This window comes from Rutidosis leptorrhynchoides, chromosome 6, assembly GCF_046630445.1.
Source record: "Rutidosis leptorrhynchoides isolate AG116_Rl617_1_P2 chromosome 6, CSIRO_AGI_Rlap_v1, whole genome shotgun sequence".
Taxonomy (NCBI): Eukaryota; Viridiplantae; Streptophyta; class Magnoliopsida; order Asterales; family Asteraceae; genus Rutidosis; species Rutidosis leptorrhynchoides.
This window is the reverse complement of record NC_092338.1, coordinates 176,002,985-176,025,481: the sequence shown is the minus strand read 5'-3', so window position 1 is coordinate 176,025,481 and position 22,497 is coordinate 176,002,985. Positions and strand designations below refer to the sequence as shown.

At 37.5% G+C, this 22,497-nt stretch overlaps 1 pseudogene; it reads left to right on the top strand.

The window, feature by feature from the left end:
* Positions 1-7,200: 7,200 nt before the first annotated feature.
* Positions 7,201-22,497, top strand: part of LOC139854269 (cytochrome P450 78A9-like) — a 253,755-nt pseudogene continuing 238,458 nt past the window's right edge.

The following is a 22,497-nucleotide window of genomic DNA, read 5'->3' as shown; positions in this document are numbered from 1 at the left end:
ATAATAATAATAATAATAATAATAATAATAATAATAATAGAAATAGAATAAAAGAGTATACCGTTGAAAAAGGGTCTCTAAAAAGAAATGCCCCGGACCGGAATCGAACCCGTGAACTCTTGCTACCCGCAAACGTACCCAACCATCTGATCCTTCATGTTTTTCTGACTGAAATTAGGACACATTTATATATATATCTCATGTTTTAACCTCTTCTTCTTCTTCTTCAAGTTTTAATCAACCAGAAGACTAATCCAAAACTGCTCAAATTGATTTAGGACTTGTAATTGACATGTAAACGAACTTATATTGATCATGAACTAATTGAAAACGAGAAAAGAAAAACAAAATTAAAGAAAAAGAAACAGACTCAGCATGCCGTCGCTGTTTCTGTTTTAAAAAAAAATTGAACTTGGGTTTTGAGATCGTTTTAGTTCATGTACTATAAATGAATAAGGTTTTAAATCGCACCTATAAACTTTATCCATCATCAATTTAACAGAAAACATCAAAACGCTTACGAATTTCTTCATGAACACATTGTTTGAGTTTTTGAAATTTAACCTTTGACTCAATAATTCGAACTCGATAGAGTGAATTGGGCTATGAAACTTTGCAGAAAGATTAAATAAAGGATTCCTAACATAATGGCATTTTTACATTTTGACAAAAGATTCAAATTCGAGTTTTGGCTAAAAAGTATTCAAGAACAGAGACGGTTTTGGTTTCATTATTTCTTTCTGTTTTAATTTTTAATTTGCAGCAAGTTAAATGGCATCATATATAGGCAGCAACCGAATAGTTGAAGCAATAATATGATATGATCGATTTTTGTTGGGTATAGACTATGAGATCGACATTTTAACTCAAGCAGACATGAAGGACAGAAGAAAAAATATATAAAATAAAAAGCTGAAATGGATTTAACGGATTTTTTCTGTAATATATGTTGATATCGAACTGTAACAAGATCCCAGACCAGATATAAAATTTGATGGTGATGTTAAACAGATTTCAATTATATACACACAGTTATATTACATTTAATATTAATCATATAATAATAATACTAATAATATTAATAATAAATAATAATAATGATAATAATAATTAGAAAAGTGATAATAATAGCATTATTACTGATAATAATTTTGTATTTATTTTTATGTTTACTATAAAAATAATGATTTTTCATTATGATGGTAATAATAATAATAATCATCATAATAATAACTAAAGTCATAATTTTTCTACTAATTATATTAATAATGATATTAATAATAATCAAATGATAATAATAATAATATTACTAATGTTAATGATCATAAAATGTATTATTTTCTAATAATAATAATGATCATAATTGTACTTATAAATATAAAAATACTAATATTAATTATATCATTAATAATAATAATATCAAATGATACAGTGTAATAGAAAATATTGATATAATAATATTAATAATAAAGATAATGGAAATTTTAAATTAAAAGATAAGTTTAATAATCTTAATAATAATGACAAGCATGATAATAATAATATTATTAATGATACTCATAATGCTAATTAAGATAGTATTAATGTTATTAGTAATGATGATAATTTTTACATATCAAATTTCATATCTATATGTTATATATGATAATATTATTAATATTGATTTTACTAACAATATTTAATTTAATAAAAGTAATAACATTAATAGTATTTTAACTTGCAGTTATAATTAATATGTTAACACTACATATTATTAATCATATAATATTTATACCATTTATATATTTTTATTCTAATATACATATCATAATAATCATATACATATATATAGCTTTATCCTAATAACCACATTATTATTTTGTATATTATTTTACATATTTAATTCTAATGATTAATTTGTGTTTTATTATTTCAATTTGTTATATATACATACATTTATATATATATATATATTTTTATTTACTAACAAATGTTCGTGAATCGTCGAAAGTAGTCAAAGGTTAACTGAATTCATGTAAACAGTTCAAGCATTTTTGAGACTCAACATTACAGACTTTGCTTATCGTGTCGAAATCATGTAAAGATTAAGTTTAAATTTGGTTGGAAATTTCCGGGTCGTCACACCATCGGAGTTCACAACATCCATTAGTGTACTTAACACCGTATATCACTAACCCCCGGCTGGCATCTTAACACCTCGATACTTCACCCCGAGTGGCATCTTAACACCTCGATGCTTCACCCGTCAATATACTTTCTGGAGTGGTGTCTTAACACCTCGACACTTCACTCACGGGTGGCATCTTAACACCTCGATACTTCACCCCGAGTGGCATCTTAACACCTCGATGCTTCACCCTTCAAACATTTTAGAGTGGTATCTTAACACTTCGACACTTCACTCGTCACGTGAAACGTGGTGTCTTAGCACCTCGACACTTCACTTTTCACGCTACACAAATAAGTACATCATATACATACATATATAATTATTCCACTCACCTTGAAATGCCCGCACAAGTCATGTATGTAAATCGCCTCCAAACGCAACCGAGCAAACCTTTACCTATAATACGCAACACCCTTAACCAAGGGTTTATACCTATCTCCACAATCCGCCCATTTAGATACCTAAAGTGGACTTCACCAATTACCACTAAGGGTGGTAATTTTGACCCATTCACAAAGGTACAAACTAACACTTATTGCACTTGAACCTACAAAACCAACCCATAAGTGCAACTTGGCCCAAATTACATTTAACCACCAAAACAAGTCAAGTTTGACCCAATATCACCATTACTAGTGGTTTAGTCATAAAATCACCAATTTAACACTTAACACAAAAGCTAACATCCAATTGACCAAATTAGGTTTAACTTACTTTGACTTGTCAATTTACACCCAAAACCACAACACGTGCAATATTGACCCATATTGCGCTTGACCACGTTTGACTTATTGTTAAAATACCATTTTAACCCGAAGTCACTTCTCATAAGTGATTACTTCCAAAAACATCATTTAACACTTAACAAAAGTGTTTAACATCCATTTAATCCAAAATTAGTGTCATTACCAAATTCGACCCAATCAAAGTCAACCCTTTTGGCATAAGTCCCAAAAACGCCCAAAATCACTAACGACTAGTGATTATATTTCCAGAACATCAATTAACACCTAAATCAAGTATTTACATTCTTGATTCACCAAAACATGACTCAAAAACCCATTTTGACACCAAACCAAGTCAACACCCATTTTGACTAGTAAAACTTGTTCTTAAAAACATCAAAATCACTAATACACTTACAAACTAGTGACTAACACCCAAATCCATGACAAATACTTCCAAATTCGTCATCAAACCCTAAACCCACAATAATCGGGTTTACTTACACAATACATACAACAAAACCCCCAATTTCATGAGAAATGGGGTTTATAACCCTAAACATGAACAAGAATCTTAAACAATTAAATTCGGAGTTAGAACTTACCAAAACTACCACAACGTAGCCGTTAACGAGGAGAAAAAATTTATCTTGAGACCCGACCCGAATCACTCTTCTTCTTCTCCAAATCCCCAATTCTCTCTCTAGAACCACTCACTCTCTCTAGGGTTTGATGTGTGTGAGGGTGAAGAAAAGAGGAAGAAATGAGGATAAGATAAGGTTTGGATCAGTTTTGTGGTGATAAAACCGTCCGTATGAAAAATACCCATTTTACCCCTCATTTAACCCCATTTTAAAAATGCTGAAAAATCACTTTCTGCAGTTATAGGCCGCGGTGCGGCTCCATGGCCCGCGGTGCGGCTTAAAGATGAAAAACCACATCGACACTTTTACAAAAAGTCACCATCAGCTCATGTTATAACCCGCAGCGCGGCCTTTTGGCCCGTGGTGCAGCTCGGTGCTGTAGCTGATTCTGATTCTAAATTTCAGGGACTGAAGTTGTCTTACTCTGATTCTGATGCAAATTCTGAAAATGCATAAGTGTTAGGTTCACTTTTAGTGGCACTTTCTGTTGTGCACATTTACTGACACTTTCAGGAATATTTTCTGACGCACAAAATTCGGGATCTTACAATACGATATCTACAAGTCGGATTTCAGAAAAGGTCTAGTTACGGTTTACCAAAAGCAGTTTCAGTACGCGCGTCAGTGTTGAAACATTTCTCAAAAAATATTGAAAATAGATTTCGACGAACGGCCAATTGGAGATTACTCCAGACATCTCAAAATTTTAGTGATAAAATAATCAAAGACATCTCTTTAGCTAATTCGTACAGTTTAGCAAATCTTTACAGACCCCTCAGTTTAAGTCAACAAACAGACATATCATTTAGTCGAGCTTCTAACCCATGGCAATTCACGTTTTCGGAAGTTAGCATGCAAATGAAAAACATCAAGGAACATATAAACTAACATATTCCAGAAGATCAAAGTCTCAATAAATTTATAGTTCACTCTAGAAATTTTTGTTTAACTTTGAAAACAGATTCAGCACACTTTAAAACGCGAATCTTCGTTTTGACATAACGGAAGCATCACAAAAGCTTTTATCGCAAATATTAAGTCTAACATGCATGGTTTTTCATAAGGATTACAACAGTACACTTTTCATTGGTCAAATCATAAAGCATAATCCTCAGAAAATTCGGATTACATGTGAAACCCTAACGAAAACTTCGATTAAGCATATCTTGAGCATATGATAACGAAATCAAGAAAAATCAAAGTCCAGATTCAATAGTTTTTCGACCTCTATCCATCTAGATAACATACAAGATCAGATCACAAGTCAATTTTATCAGATTCACAAGATTCAAATTCATTTTTCATGCAAACAACAACGATTGATCTATTAAACGATAAACGATAACACAAAACATCATCAATTGAGCACTAGACTTGATTACACTATGTAATTGAATAAAAAACTGATTTATAACAATTAAGGTTTGCAATTATACCTTAAAATCACAAATTTCTAGTACGTACGCGTAGAGAACGACGATTGAAAAAACGTTTATGCTTAAGCTTTCTTCTAATTTTGAGTTCATGATGGTGTTTCTATGGTGGTGGTGGTCTATGAAAGTAAGGAGAGGGAGAGGAGAAGGTAGTCGACTAAATTAGGGTGAGAATGAGGGTTCTAGTGTTTTAATTTCTATTTATAAGTTGGGTTAGGGCCTAAAAAACAAGTCCATTAAGGGGTGATTTGGGTGGTTTCTGTTGAATGGCCCTATAAGGGGTGTTCTGGGCTCGTTTTGCTTACTAGCTTGTATGCGCGTGGTCCATTTCGAGTGCCGTTAACCGTACCGGGTCTTCGGAACGATAACTAGTCGTTGAAACGCAATCACCGGATTTAATTCATAAATAAATAATAAATTAATTAGTTTTCTTAAAGTCAATAATTATTAAAAATAATTATTTTATCGTTTAACTGAGTTCCGTAAACTGAAAAGCTTTCTAGGCGATTAACTTAATCGTGACGTTTTCTAGTTATTTCGCTATCCGAAATAAGTTCATAAATTAATATAACATATTTATTCAAGTAATCCACTAGGATCAAGTATGCATTTAATTCTGTTAAATACGCAAAGTCTAAGTAAACACCGTTAAATACTTAACGGACAAGTAACGATAGTAAACGAAAAAGGTTAGGTTGTTACACCAATAACATGGGGACTTAATCAGACACATATCCGCGTAGCTAATTGTGCTAACATGCATTACGCCCTGAAATTCAATGTGCATTCAATGCGCAATTTTTGTCTAAATCTATCTCTGCGCGTGCAGCTACCATGCGGTATGCGAACCACACGCATCTCCTTAAAGCCGGTTAACAAATCATGTCCGATTAAGGATAGAACCATTTCCATACTTACAGCCGATCTTATTGGTAGTTAGTTATGGAATAGATTGACAAGATCTTGGGTGGTTCTAGAATCACGACTTGTCTATAAATACAAACCCAAGACATCCACATCGACACAGCTTACGTAGAACATACTCAGTCTGATTCTTACGACTAAGTTACGTAATTATCACCATCATCATCATTCAACTACACGATTAATAGGTCAATCCCTTACAACGATAACCTACAACCTTATTGGGGTCATCGATCGACGAATGTCATCGATGGTGGACTTAACCATTCAACCACTGCATCGATATTATCATATTGATCTAGGTTATTCACGGTAGCCCGACCAGAGAGTTAGATACTAAGATCCTCAAACCCCACATTATTTGTAAATCATGGATATCATTCCTTATGAAAAATCTATGCATGATCAATACAAAACCAAAACTAAACTAAAGAAAGTAAAGACAACCATACACAACTAATAATAGCAACCAAAGATTAGGTTTGACTGCCTTGCTGTCGACCATATCACGCCAAACCTCTTTGCCCGTACAATTAACAATCTTATACATTAAGATGTTTTTCAAACCGAAACCCACCAAAATGGCCGACGAAGGAGCCAAAACACCCTTACTCACAAGCCCATCAAAAACACCGGCTCTATTCTTATGTGTCTCGAACGCATCCATAACCACTTCATTACGAATCGCACCTTCCTGAACACTTGCCTTATCTTTGTTTTCCACCCAATTTCCTTTTAACAAACGCAAAAAGGGAACCAAGATTACGAAGAGACGAAGTAGACTTTGCACCCATCAAAACGTCACCAAACAGCTCGGCTGTCGTCTGGGGAGTAGCTTTGGAGACACTAGATTTTGGAACACCAATAATTTCAAGCCAATCGAACCTACAAATACTCGAAGCTAAATCCAAATAAAGAGGAGTAAACACGTTGTTGTTAGTTAATCTTATAATACTCGAAGTCATTAAATTTTAATCTTGACCAAAACAAGCATCCTGTCAGCGACTCAGCGTACGAGAAAAAAAGAGAGTGGAGTAACAACGTTTTTAGTTATTGTTATGTCAATAATACTCGAATTCGTTATACTATTATCTTGACCAAAACAAGCATCATGTGTCAGTTACTTGAGGTGTTTTAATTTCCTATAAATACCACAATCACACAAGCAAAAAGTAAAAAAGAAAAAAAAACATGACAACATACATAGACACTCTGGATTTTAGCACTAACCACAAAAAATCTAAATTCACTTCCATCAATTTCCTCACTTTGTTCACCATCTTCAGTGTCATTTATTTGTCTAAATGCCTGTTCAAATGGGCTCACCCTGGTGGCCCATCTTGGTCCATCCATTACAAATCAAATATCCCCTGTCCTAGAGGTTTGATAGCCCCATTAACGAATCAGAATATCGTCTGATGTTTAACCGGGCAATAGGGTTTTCCACTTAGGAAGTTTATTGGTGGACATTAAGACAAATATCTATGACACACCTTTTATGTCCTAAACAGATAAAAGTGTGTCTGAAGGACAAAGAATGGTGGTTGCAGATCAGATGGTGGAAATGTTTCGTCTTTCACAAACGTCCGTATGTGTTCGCGATGTGTTGAAATGTGCATCGTTAAGTAACATGATGTGGTCAGTTTTTGGAAGTAAAATTAGAATTGATGTGAAGGATATTGAATCAATTGAGATAATGAAGCTTGTGGATGAAGGGTATGAGCTTTTAGGTGTATTTAACTGGACCGATCACCTTTATGTAAGGATTATAAGAACCAAACAATAAGATTATTAACTGAGATTAGTCACCTACTTCGACAAATGAAAGACAATAATACGAAAATTAAAGACGCTCGTAGGAGTAGTTCGGGGGAATTGTTATCCAGTTCTTTGTTAAGTACCAACAACCGTGGTAGAAAAATTGATCGCGGTGTGAAGAAGAGTAAAGGGAAGTTCAAGAAGAGGTATCCATCGAAAGATCAGAGTGATGTTATTTGTTGGGGTTGCAATCAAAAGGGGCATTATCAAAGATACTGTAAGAATGCTTCGGTTAAAGATGTTAACTTGACCGCAGAAGATATTTAGGATGCATTATTATATAGTATTAAAAGTTCGGTGGAGTCTTGGGTCTTGGATTCGGGAGCTTCGTTTCACGCCACACCCACTAAGAGCGCGATGAAGAATTTTCGGTCGTATCAAGGTAAAGTTAGATTGGCAAACAACAAAAGTCTGGAGATTAAAGGTATAGGAGATGTTGTATTGAAGACTACTCTTGGTTCTAATTGAACGTTAAAAAATGTGAGGTTTATTCCTAAGCTAAAAAGGAAGCTAATCTCGGTTGGTCAATTAGATGAAGAAGGTAATGAGGTTACTTTCAAGAATCGCCAATGGGAGGTGATTAAGGGTAGTAGTGTCGTGGCTCATGGACATAAAAGAGGAACTCTTTATATGGTTGAAGTGTTTGAAGAAGACACGGTGATTGCTACGGTTGACATTGGAGCTAGTTCTACTCTATGACACCGAAGACTCGGGCTTATGGGTGAGAAGGGTATGAAGGTTCTTAGTTCGAGTGGGAGGATTCTGGATTTGAAAAAGATAGAGCTAGAGTTTTGCGAACCATGTACTTATGGGAAGCAAAAAAAGGTAACTTTTGTTAAATCGGGGAATTCACCAAAGTTAAAGAAATTAGAGCTAGTTCATACGGATGTTTTTGGGCCAACAAATGTAGAATCATATGGAGATTCTCGTTATTATTTCCCCTTCATTGACGACTCCACTCGAAAGGTATGGGTTTATTTTCTCAAAACTAATTCCGAAGTTTTTGGTACTTTTGTGAAGTGGAAAACTATGGTTGAGAATGAGACAAATTTAAAGGTCAAGTGCTTAAGGTCGGACAATGGAAGAGAATATGATAGTCTTGAGTTTAAATACCATTGTGCAAAGTTCGGTATTAGAATGTTGAAAACGGTACCAGAGACACCGCAACACAATGGGGTCGCCGAACGTATGAATCATACGTTGAATGAAAGGGCTAGAAGTATGAGACTACATGCCGGTTTGCCTAACATGTTTTGGGCAGATTCTGTTAATACGACAGCTTATTTGATTAATATGGAACCCTCAACACCATTTGGTTTCTGAATTCGCGAGGAAGAATGGCTAGGTAAAAAGGTTAGTTATGATCATCATAGAATCTTTGGGTGTAATGTTTAACCAAAGATATTGATAAAGATAAACTTGAAGCTAAGTCAAAGAAGTGTACGTTCATTGGTTATGGTTCGGATGAGTCGGGCTATCGTTGTTGGGATAATGAAGCTAGAAATGTTATTCGATCGCGTGATGTTACCTTTGATGAAGATTCGGTCTATGGCAAACCGGTAATAGAGAGTCAAAAACTTGATCATGTTATTCTTGATGATGTTTCTCTTGATGATCTTGCGGGTTCTAGTGGGAGTTCGGGGAACAATGAATTGCCAATTTATGGTGATGGGTCAGATCTTGACAATGATGGGGATGGTTCGGATAGCGGTGATAATTCTGAACATAGTGCGAGTTCTAGTGATAAGGGTTTAACCATACCGGTTGTCCCTATACTTAGAAGCTCGACTAGAGTGCCCAAACCTAATCCTTCTCCATCAACAAACTACTTGCTCTATACCAAGAATGGAGAACCTGAAAGTTACTTTGAAGCAAGAAAGTCCAAAGAATCCATAAAATGGGAGCTTGCTATGAAAGAAGCGTTGGGGTCACTTGAGAAGCGCATGACTTGGTCACTAGTGAAATTACCTCATGATAAAAAGGCATTGCAAAACAAATGGGTATATAGAATAAAGAATGAGGTGGATGGCAAGAAGAGATACAAAGCACGGTTAGTGGTTAAAGGGGTTCAACAAAGGAAAGGGGTTGATTACCAAGAGATATTTTCATCGGTGTTGAAGATGACTACTATTCATTTGGTGCTTTCGTTGGTCGCATCCGAGGACTTACATCTATAATAACTAGATGTGAAGACCGTATTCTTACACAGGGATCTTGACGAGGAGATCTATATGAGGCAACCCGAGGGCTTTGAGAAGAGAAATGGGTTTGTATGTTAAGGAAAATTTATATGGATGGAAGCAAGCACCTCAGCAATGGTACTTAAGATTTGATGAGTTTATGAAGAAGGTTAGTTTTATAAAATATGAAGCGGACCATTGTTGTTACTTGAAGAAATTCAAGTTTTCTTACATAATCTTATTGTTATACATTGATGACATGTTGCTTGCGGGTTCTGACATGTCCGAGATCAATAAGTTGCAAGATATGCTTTCAAAAGAGTTCGAGATGAAGGATCTTGGTAGTGCTAAGCAAATACTTGGAATGAGTATTGTGCGTGATCGTGCTAAAGGTGTTCTATACTTGTCACAATCCAAATATATTGAGAAAGTTGTAGAAAAATTTAATGTTGATAAAGCAAAGGCTCGTACTATGCCTTTGGGTAGCACGATAAAGTTATCGAAGAATCAATCACCTAAAATGGAAGAAGGCAAATCGGAGATGGAAAAGGTTCCGTATGGATCGGCCGTGGGAAGTATTATGTATGCCATGGTTTGTACGAGACCAGATATAGCTCATGCATTGGGAGTTGTAAGCCGTTATATGTCTAATCCGGGGAAAGAGCATTGGGAAGCGGTTAAATGGTGGCTTCGTTATTTGAGAGGTACTTCTAGTATGGGATTGTGTTTCACTAAGGGCAATGTTGTACTTAGAGGTTATGTGGATGTAAATTTGGGTGGATTTAGTGATTCGAGTAAGAGTACTACGGGATATGTATTCATGGTTGGTAAGACGGTGGTTAGTTGGATGTCTAAACTACAAAGGAGTGTTGCTTTGTCGACCACCGAGGCCGAGTACATGGCTATTGCGGAAGCTTCTGAAAGCTTGTTTGGTTGAAGAACTTCTTGTGTGAGTTGGGTAAAAGACAAGACAATTGCATCTTATATTGTGACAACCAAAGTGCAATCTATCTCGCAAAGAATCCAGTGTTTCATAATCATACGAAACACATTGATTTGAGGTATCATTTCATTCGAGAACGTATTGAGAATGGTACTTTGATATTGGAGAAAGTCCTTGGTTTGAGGAATCCCGCGGATATGGTTACTAAGGTGGTGTCAATGGACAAGTTGAGGTTTTGCAAAGCCTCAATGGGTCTTCTCATGAACTAAAGAGAAGGTGGTGGTCGACTAGGGAGATAGAGAGATGATGATTCGATTCTAACAAGAAGTGTTGAAGACCTTGTATCGAAAGTCTACTTATCCGGCGTATGTGATAGGAGTGTGCGTGTCCCAAATGGAATTTTACGGTAATGCTTTGACGATCTTGGTTAGTTTGATGATATGATGGGTTGATAATGTGAGTCATGGTTTTGACTATCTTCAAGTAGAAGATTATTGGATGTGAAGGATATCAAAACAAAAAGTCGAAGGAATCGGTTCAAGGGAGGAGGCGCGCCGCGGCCTTGGAAGGCGCGACGTGGCTTAACACAAGAACATAGCATCAGTTTAAGGAAAACGTCTGTCCAGATTTTTGCCTTAGAGGCGCGGCGCGGCCCCATCTGGCGCGGTGCGGCTAGTATCTGACGAGTAGTTTCCATATTTATGTTTTTATTGTTCAAGGTGTTTTTGGCCTATATAAGCATCCTATTGTAACCCTCATGTATGTGCAGAAAAATATAGTGAAAAATCTCTGGTTTGCGCCCGTGGAGTAAACCCTTCTTCGTGTTTTGGAGTTGGGATATAACCACGTTAAATACCCATGTCATTTGTACTTTATTTATCATTTTAATTTGTTTATCGTTCGTGGGTTAGTGATTAGTTTAAATCACTTGTCTTGTTGGGGCCTTCCGAATTCCTAACACTTTAGTGGTTGACTAATTTTGAACCACATGGTATTCGATCCAGATGTTCTACACTAGTTCCTAAAGTGAATCGGTTTGTGAAAATAATCATTGATGATCATCGCTGAACCAACTCAGCTTAATGGAGATTTCACCGACGCCCTTCTGTCACTACAAGGTTCGGATAAATTATCTCAACCGGATATGATCGCAGTTCTTTGAGTAAACAACATTTTGATTTCTTTTCTTTTTCATATATGGAATTTTTCTAATGACATTCACTACAAGAAAATCGACATTTAGGGACGACACTTTTCGAGATGACATTATGTCGTCCTGAAAAGTCCACTTAAAGACAAAAAACGATGCAGCTTTTCTGAAAAGTTTGACCAGCGTTTTCAGACTAAATTTAGGGTCGACATTAATATTAACATCCTTTTAAGTTGTATAACTCAAAAAATAACTATCACTTTGAAGTCAATATACAATAGTCGTGACCAAACACTTTTATTCAACGTTAATGATTTTTGTTAAAAAGTCGTTCATATATATGTTTTACTTATGATAGATAAACCAAAAAGTTAATGTCATTAACGTTATTAGTATTATTACAAGAAAGAACAATATTTATTTGAATCGTTAACTTAAGTTGAGATCTAAGGGATAAATCATAGTGATACGGTCTCTTCGAGTCGATCGTGAACTCCTAGGATAAAGCCGATTCGAGATGACTAATCTCCGAAGAAAATAGAGTTGTGGAAAAGAGAGTTTGGACTAAACCAAATATTTATTTCATTCCTTTCATTCATAATCAAATTACATATATATAAGCAACGTACAAATGGTTGCTTCTAACTTCTACATAAAGAAACTACTACACTAATTAACTGTTGACATGCACTAAGTTAATGGAAACGTGATGACCCACGTACTTATAGACAAATCCACTTATAATTATTTCTACTACTAATTAATAAACTAACTAAACATTTGAAACACATAGACGCATAAGTGCATAGCAGTGAACTAGAACCATATTGCTCATGGATGTTCAGTAGAACACATTTCTTCAAATATAGTACGTATCATTACCCACCCGTTGAAAAAAAACCTTGTCCTCAAGGTTGGAGAAATCGTCCACGGTGGTTTCGATGGTGGTCGTCCATAAGTTGATTGAAACAGTTGGATACAAACACAAAACATCAAAATATTCCATGGTGGTTCATTTGTAGGTTGAAGAACCACAAATTTTGTTGGTTTGTAAATAAGACCGGGATCGAAGAACTTGAGGTTAGGACCATCAAAAAGGATGAAGAGCAAGGGTGTGCTGGTGGTGACCATGATCTCAGGCAGTGGATTAGGCGGTGGCGGTGAAAAGGTAGACGCAGTTTTGAGAGGTTCGGATGTACTGATCTTTGTCAAGGGTTTAATTTATGGTGGCTGCAAAAGGACCATGGGAGGTTTGTGATGAGGGTTTGATATAACCAAAACGGACGGTTTTATTCATGCGGTGTCGTTAGGTCGCAGGGCGTCAGATTCGGTATAGCATGCAGAGATTTTCTTTTAATTTATATTTTGCGGGGCCTAAATTTACTTTTACTTTCTAAAGTGTAGAAGGTGTAAGTTAACCTAGTGTCGAATTTTATGCTGATTAACGAATTGAAGATCAAGTGGATAACTGTCTTTTAGTTAAATTACCTAGATAAAAGATAGTAGTTGATTTTAGCTAAAGGTCCTAAATGCGGAAAAGTAAATAAAGTGGAAGGAAATCTGGAGTATGCAGATCAGGGAAATGTTGACCAAGATATCAGAGTTGGGTTAGGGAAAGGTAATTATGCTTATGTTAAGACTATGCTTGGAATGATGTAGATCTGGTCGGATGAGCCAATTACATAGACCTACTTAACTCTGAACTCTCGGAGTTCTCTTTGAGTAGTGAGAAGTATGTCACTTGGTCGTATGACTGAAGTGTAACAATACCTCGGAGGTTATCCTCAGTAGAGTACTTGGTTTATTAGTGAGTTAAGCTCTAATCTTAAACCTCGTTATCAGTTTAGGTAACTGAATAACAACGTGCCGTGTTGATTGAACACTGATCATAAACGGAAGGAGTCCGTCGGTTTAAGTTGGCAAAACCTTAGATGAAAACTAACAACCATTCCATCATACTAATGAGATCACAACAAATCAAACATTATACATCATTACAGTTAACATACTGATAGTAAGCAGATAGAAATCTAATGAATACCTAAACAGTTGATATGACTAAGACCTAGGGCAATAATCAGACAAGAACATGCAATAGGCTTGGGTCATACATTAAAGGCACTAACAAGATCTTAACAGATCCTAAGAGGTCTCTTCGGAACAGTCAATAGGCATACTAGGTCATTCATGTGTCAATTCCTAGGTTCCGTGTCCTAAAAGTGCATTAGATGCCTCTCGGGAACTCCGACCATACCGAGTTCATAGAATCTTCAGATACAGTATAACCAGGGGTCTTAATCCTATGAAATAGCTAATTTCATATAGGTGGACAAGTCCTGATCACAACCTAAGTTGGCCAATCCTTAAGATGCTAGCATACAAATCCATCAGACTTCCTAGTTCAGTATTATAACAGTAATCGTACTAAATTAACATAATTACGCTAACCCAAAATTCTATCATGGCAACATACAGATTAATTAAGCTATCATGGAAATATCAGAACGCATTATTAAACATAAAAAGTAAGCATACATGTTTAATACAAAAGACAAGCGTTTTGGATAAAAACCTGAAAAGGCCGAACAAGTCTGCCCGAGATCGCAGGGACTCGCCGGTATATCCTCCGGAAAATAAAAGCTAAGCTAACTACTACTAAAAACTAACTAAAAGATTGAAAATATAAATTGAATTGCAAGTTGAGTGTGTCTTGGAATGGATGGAGAAGGCCCTTTAAATAGACTAAGTTTTTGCCAAAATACGGCTGGCTGGCCGAATGGCAGCCCGTTTGGTGGCCCGTATTTGGCAGGCCGTTTGCATGGCAAGCCGTATGGCAGGCCGTTTGGTGAGCCGTATCTGGCAGGCCGTTTCCATACTGGCAGGCCGTATTGGCAGGCCGTTTGGCAAGCCATTTTTGGTGCTGGTCAGTCTAATTCACTGGATCGTAACTTGATTTCTTGTCTTTCACCGTTTTCGCTCTAGAATCTTCGTTTTAGCTCCGTTTTACTTGATTCTTTTTGCATCGCCTTTTTAATTACTTGATCTAAAAAATTGTAAGACCTGGATTCTGATTCTGGCAAGTCGCGCGCCGCGCCATGTGTCGCTGGCAGACTCCCTTGTTATTTTAAGGGTTTTAAAAGGGCATTTTGGTCTTTTTGCATTTGAGCCAGATTTGTGGACTTAACCTCATCCACCCATATCATTTATTAATTTCTTTTTCCTTTTCTTTTCATTTTCTCTCTAAAACTCAAACACCCCATTTGATTCTAAGGGATTTTTGGAAAGGAAGAAGCGGGTTTTGATCTTTGGCGTAGTAGATAAGTTTGTTCCCCTCGCTCTTAGCTACGCGGTGATACTAGTGGTAAGCTCTAACTTCGAATTTCATTTTTTTGTTCATCATTCAAATTTGGGGCTTTTGATTGTATGATTCATAGATGGAACCCATTTAGTTGTTAATTGAAGATTAACACCAAGATTCGGGTTTATAAGTGTTAAAGGCGGGTTTTGGGTTAGTTAATGATTTAACCATTTTTAAGACTTGAGAATGGTGTATAATCACTAGTATTAGTGATTATTGATGTATTGGAGACCTTTAGGGTTCTTGTGGTTGACTAATTTTGACTAGAGTCAAAATTAGGGTTTGTTGATGATTATGACCCGAATGTCGATTCGATGAGGTTTATAAACTTAAAATGGATTAAGTTGAAGTATAAAACCGAGTTAAATATGTTTTGGTGTCAAAACTTGTAATTGGTGAGATTTTGACTTTATGGGTCAAAATTAGGGTTTATGGGCGATTTTGAGAACGATAAGTGTTTAACACTTGTGTTCGGGTTTAATTGGCATATTAGGACCATTATCACTTGTGTTAGTGATTATTTGTTAGTTTGGGCACGGTTTGTGCTTGGAAGTGCAATTGGGTCGAAATGGCACTAAGTGTCGAATTGGGTTGGTTTGTAAGTCAACCCTAATTGTAAGTTGTTGTAATTATGATAATGGAATAGGTACTTTCCATTGACGAGTTGCGGATTATTTGAAAGCGTTTATCAAGGCGACAAGGTGAGTGTTAATATCCTATGTACATATATATGTGTAGGATGGGTGCGAGTCGGGTGAAGTGATTCTCGGCTATAGAGCTCACTTCACATATAGGTGGTTTGATGGACTTATGTATAGGTCCAATTGGCACGGTTGTGCGTTTTGGTTGATCACCTTTGGCGAAGTACACATTTGGTGTGTACATTATCACACGTAGTTGTGATGTGGATGATATAACCCCGATGGCGAAGGGTTTTGATGTTGAGAAGTGAGTCGCGTGTAGTTCGAATTCACGATGACGCGTGTAGTTCGGTCATCTTATTGAGGTAGTAATCTCGTGTGGTTTCGGATTACTAAGGCTCGTGTAGTTCGACCAACCTCGATGTTGTCTTGTTGAATATAGTAATCTCGCGTGGTTTCGGATTACTAAGGCTCGTGTAGTTCGGCCAATCTTCATTGTGGTGTTTGGTATTCAGTAATGGGTTAAGGGGTTAACCTTATTCGTTTATATATTGTTAAATATATATTGTTGTATTTTCGTCATGTAGCTAACCCTCCGGGTGTAGCTTCTTAGCGTTGTTCACATCGTCGTTGGTGAACTTATGTTTGTTGTTGCATATTTAGCTTGTTGCTTAGTGATCATACGGTATGCTTAGATTAGCTTGCCTTTATGCTTGGATGATCCGGTATGCGGTATTTGTTTATTTATGTGGCGTGTCCATTTTATGCATATATATGTATGTAGTATATTTTCACTCACTAAGCGTTAGCTTACCCTCTCGTTGTTTACATTTTTATAGATTTGATTGGATGAGGTGGCTCGGGTAAGCGTGGGAACTAGTGGCTCGCGTAGTTGATTTAGAAGGCTTGGTTTTGGATTTGATTAGGATTGGGTAGCGTATCTCCAATCGCCATGCTCGGCCTTTATTTTGTATTACAAATCATGTGGTTAAAAACTTGTATTTTCGTACGAAAGTCGTAAAACGGCCGATGTGGGCCCGGTCTTCGTAAAACTAATTTTATTAATGGAACGTGTTAGTTTTACATATATGGATGTGTGATTGAAAGCGTTTTGTCTAATTATGCCGGGAAACGGCCAAACATTTTTGTGTAATTGACTCTCGGGGACAGCAGCCTGTCCAGGCTATTCTGCGCGCCGCGCAGAAAGGTGGCGTGCCGCGCCATGTGCTGTACCAGCAATTTTTTTTTTGTGTGATATTTTTACACAGGTTTGGTCGAGGTTTGGTTTGGGTTGTTACAAGTGGTATCAGAGCATGGTCTAAGAGATTTAGGTGACTTGAGATAGGTGCCTAGACTTAGACTTTTTGTGTGTGCTTATTTATTGCGGGACTTGTAGGATTACGGGTCGAAATGGGTTTAGTTAGTGCCTTGTTTATAGGTTGACTAACGTTTATATTAGTAATGCGGATATTATTAATATATGATTGTGTTGTGATGATAATTCTCGCGTGTGTTTATATCGCGTAGAATTTCGTTTGTGTTTGTTTATAGCATCGAGCGAGACGGTCGTTGTACTAACAAGTCGATACGGCGTGTGTGCGTAATAAGGACTTGCAAACCCTATTACGGGTGCAAATCGTGTCTAACAAGTGATGTACGACGAGTGTTTAGCAAGATGGGGGCGGTATTGTGTGTGTGCTTTATACGTTCGTGATCTAATCTCTTCTTCCTAAGCATTCTTTCAAGAGGAAGACGGGTTATAGGGTTTGGTTAGAAATTTATGAATTTGGTGAAAGAGATCCAGATCTCTTGATTTCTGAGAGAATTGATAGACTTTGATTCTTCAGAGTATCCATTTTGGGATAGATAATGGCTGAGAATTCCCGTAAAGGTTTTCTTTTGAAGAGGCGGATTTCGCTAAGGCTTTGTCTAGATTTTTCTTTTGCTCTTCCAGCTTTCTTCTTCAGGGCATCTCCTTTGGTTTCTTTTTGCCTTATTAGAGACTTTGCTCTTTCATCAAAATTTTTTTTTTATTGGCATACCCTTTCTTCATAACTTTTGTCTTTCATTCCTGGTGCCCATAGAGGAAGTGATAATCCACTGAAAATAGGTCTTCGACCTATCGAAAACAATCAGGGGTTCAGAATCTTTCAACTAGTGCTTTTGAAGCGAATTTGATCGATCTATCTCTTCATTAATCTCTAGATCTTTTGGTGAATGGAAAGGGAAGTGAATGGTAAATGGTGTATTTTGGGGGTGAATATTTCTGATTCATCAACTCTTTATGTGAGTTGGTCGGTTTAAATTGCGTGGAGTGGAAACGGAAATGGAGGGCTTTTTGTCTTCTCTATTCAGAATGATTTCGGAAGGAGTATCGCACCTACACCACGTATGGCGCTTACTAACCATTGGTCTTGAAACGTATGTCTGAACCAAGTTCTAACTTGAACCGTACACCGGCATGCTCATCAATTGAAATAACAAAGTACTATAGATTTGATGGTTCATACAGATACTTTGGGTCCAATATTCCTCACTTTTTAGAGGTAGGGGTCGTGCTTGATCATGCGTAGCCTTTTTCATATTTTCTTAAAAGAAATCTTTTGACACAAAACATAAGTTTCAGCTTAATCGTTCGGTTCTAATAAATGTTCCAAAAACCGATTTCTAGCAATTTTATTAGATCTTTTGGGCAAAAACGAAGTAAGAATTTTTCAAAATTACCCAATATCCATTGCTTAATTACTTTTGGACAAAAGAATTTTTTAGAACTTGGCGTTTTATGGTTACTTGACTTTAAAACTTCGACCTTTAAAAACCTTACCCATTACCCCACACTTAGAAGAACATTGTCCCTAATGTTCTCTAGAAAGAATATTTTAATACTTTATAAATTAAGGACATTGACTTCTAAAATTCTAAGTTAGTTGCTGGGGTTACCCCACACTTAGAGGTTTTAGTGTGTTATAATGAAATAGGTTTAAAGAAGGATTACTTCCCTACGGTCGTGTTACTTTCTTAGTGATGGGTCTTCCTACAGTCAATCTCCTAGGGACCAGTCTCTTTTGATAATATTTCTGCATGAAGAATAAAAAGAGAAAGGCAATATTTCCACTATATATACTTTTTCAGTACAATGCTTTTAAAAAGATAAAAACTAAAAGATAAAATAAAGATAAAGTAGTCTATGGGATACTATCCTGGTCAATGCTGTGTTGGCGTTGAGAAATATCTGCAGATCTCATCATCATCATCCTCTAGGCTCGGTATGTAGTCGAGAGGTTGCCCTATATCCAACTCAGGGCCTAGTAGTGAATCCAAACATAAGTCTGATGGCAGCTCCAGGTGGGATAAGTCTGGGAAAGGCTCCTCGTCAGGTATACTCCCAGTGATCTCAAATGCCTGGGCCATTGGTGGCTCCACTGAAATGGGAATAGTGACTAGATGACAAACCTCTGGTAACTCAGTGACTGGAACTGGCTTGGTGACTGGAGCAGGCGGCGTGATGGGAACTGGAGTAGCATGTACATGCATGGCAGCTGAGTGAACTGAGTGAACTTAGGCCTGTGTGGAATGCCTGGGCGTAGCTCGTCGTGTCGGCTGAACACGGCACGCTAGCCTAAATGAAGATGGACCCAGAGTACTGTGCGGCATCCCCTCGTGCTGGAGGTATGCTCTCAGAGCTTTGTAAAGTCTCTGCTGATCTCTGAGTAGTGCCCATGCAACATCAAGGTCACTCAAAGTGGCTCCGTAGTGTATCACTATCTTTGGCTCATGCGTATCTGGCAACTGTGTGTGCTCGGCTGGTCTCCTAGCTAAACGTCTAGATCGTCGAACGGGAGGAGCTGGCGGTGCTGTGCCGATATCCTCCTCAACGCTCTCCAATATCAATCTCCTTGGGCCTAGTTGCCCTGTTGATGGCATGTTCTGATCAGCACTTCTTCCGAATGAGTTAACTCTAGGAGTCCTCCTCCTACGTACTGGGATGTAAACTGAAGCTGCTGAGCTTGGCATTCTACCTAAACACATTCAACAAACTTTATGAGTACTAAGCGCAAGTATGGCGCTTAGTTGTTAGTACACAGAGATAGTATCTTAAGACTGAAAAATATTTGAAAAATAATAAGTAATAAAAAGGATAAGCAAGGGGTGCCTCCCAAGAGCGATTTGTTTAACAAGTCATTACAGCTCGACTTTTCCTTGTCAGATCTTCAGAATGTATCAAAGGAGAAGATATGCTCCTCCTTATCGTGGTCTTCTAGATAAGCTTTCAACCGGTGGCCATTGACCTTGAAGTTACCAGTAGGTTCTTCCAATTCCACAGCTCCGTGTGGAAAAGCGTGTACAACTTTGTATGGGCCACTCCATCTTGATCTAAATTTTCCCGCGAACTTCTTAAACCGAGAATTGAAGAGAAGAACTTTATCTCCAGGGGTGAACTTTGTAGGAATCAGTTTTGCATCATGCGTAAGCTTCGTTCGTTCCTTGTAGATGTATGACGTTTCATATGCTTGGTCTCTCAATTCGGCGAGTTCGTTCAATTGCATTTTCCTATGTCTTCCGGTAACTGAGGGATCGAGGTTGCAGGTCTTCAGTGCCCAGAGTGCTTTGTATTCAAGTTCCAGTGGAAGGTGACAAGCTTTTCCATAGATCATGCGGTAGGGTGTAGTTCCTAGAGGATTCTTGTAGGCAGTCCGGAATGCCCACAGAGCATCATCTAGCTTCTTGGCCCATTTATTTCCATGATGGCCGACCGTCCGTTCTAAGATTCTTTTGAGTGCTCTGTTCGTGACCTCTGCTTGTCCGCTGGTCTGCGGATGATAGGTAGTGGACATTTTGTGGGTAACTCCGTATTGTTGCATCACCTTCATAAACTGAGTATTACAGAAGTGTGTGCCTCTATCACTAATTATCGAACGGGGAGCTCCAAATCTGCAGAAGAGTCTCTTCAGGAAATTGGTGACGAATTTGGCATCATTAGTCGGAAATGCTTGGGCTTCAACCCATTTGGAGACGTAATCTACTTGCCTTTGGCATGCGTCGCAACGCTTTACAAGCTCTTGTGCATCTCGGAATATAGACGGCTAGTAGAATCCTGATTCGTAGACTTTTCTTGCGGTTAAGTTTGCTCCATGATGACCTACAGTTGGTCCATGGTGACACTAGTGAAGAATCCCTGCTGCTTGCTTTTCATCTACACACCTCCTGATTATCTGATCAGGGCAAATTCTAAACAGGTAAGGATCTTCCCAGTAGTAGTACTTGGCATCCCTGAAGAACTTTCTTCTTCCGGAGGTACTCATTCCTTTTTGTACTACTCTGGAAACTAGGTAGTTGGCCATGTCGGCATACCAAGGAGTGTCAGTAAATTGTGATCCTATGTGAGTTTGTCCTAAACTCATAAGCTGTTCTTCTAGAAATTTATCTCTGATATCTTGTTCAGCAAGTTTTTCCATCGCTGGGTTCTCCAAATGATTAAGATGATCTGCTGCAACGTTCTCTGCTCCTTTCTTATCTTTAATCTCAATATCGAATTCCTGAAGGAGTAAGATCCATCGTAGGAGTCTTGGCTTCGCGTCTTGCTTTGTGAATAGATATTTGAGGGCTGAATGATCTGTATAGACTGTAGTTTTGGATAGAATGAGATAGGAACGAAATTTGTCGAAGGCGAACACTACGGCTAGAAGCTCCTTTTCCGTGGTAGTGTAATTCTTTTGAGCTCCGATTAAGGTATTGCTTGCGTAATAGATTAGATGAAAGTGTTTATCTACCCGTTGTCCAAGCACAGATCCAACTGCGAAATCACTCGCATCACACATGATTTCGAAGGGTAGACTCCAATCAGGAGCTATTATGATGGGTGCATGTGTTAGCTGCTCTTTCAGATAGTTGAATTCTTTTCGACATTCTTCATCGAAGACAAACGAGACTTACTTTCCTAGGAGATGAGTGAGAGGTCATGTGACTTTTGAAAAATCCTTAATGAAACGTCGGTAAAAACCGGCGTGTCCCAAGAAACTCCTAACCGCTCTTACTGTGGTAGGTTCTGGAAGTTTAGTAATGGTCTCAATCTTAGACTTATCAACTTCTATTCCTGCTTTTGAAATCTTATGTCCTAAAACTATCCCTTCTTTTACCATGAAGTGACATTTTTCCCAATTTAGAACTAAATTTAACTCTTCACACCGGGTGAGCATCTTGTCAAGGTTTGAAAGGCACGAATCAAAGGTACTACCAAAGACTGAGAAGTCGTCCATGAAGACTTCCATATAATGTTCAATCATGTCGTGGAATATTGCCACCATGCATCGCTGAAATGTAGCCGGTTCATTGCATAACCCAATGGGTATGCATCGATAGGCAAATGTTCCATAAGGACAGGTGAAGGTTGTTTTCTCTTGGTCCTTTGGATCGAGGGGAATTTGAAAGTAGCCGGAAAAACTGTCAAGGAAACAGTAGAATTCATTTCCTGATAGACGTTTCAACATTTGATCGAAAAAAGGTAATGGAA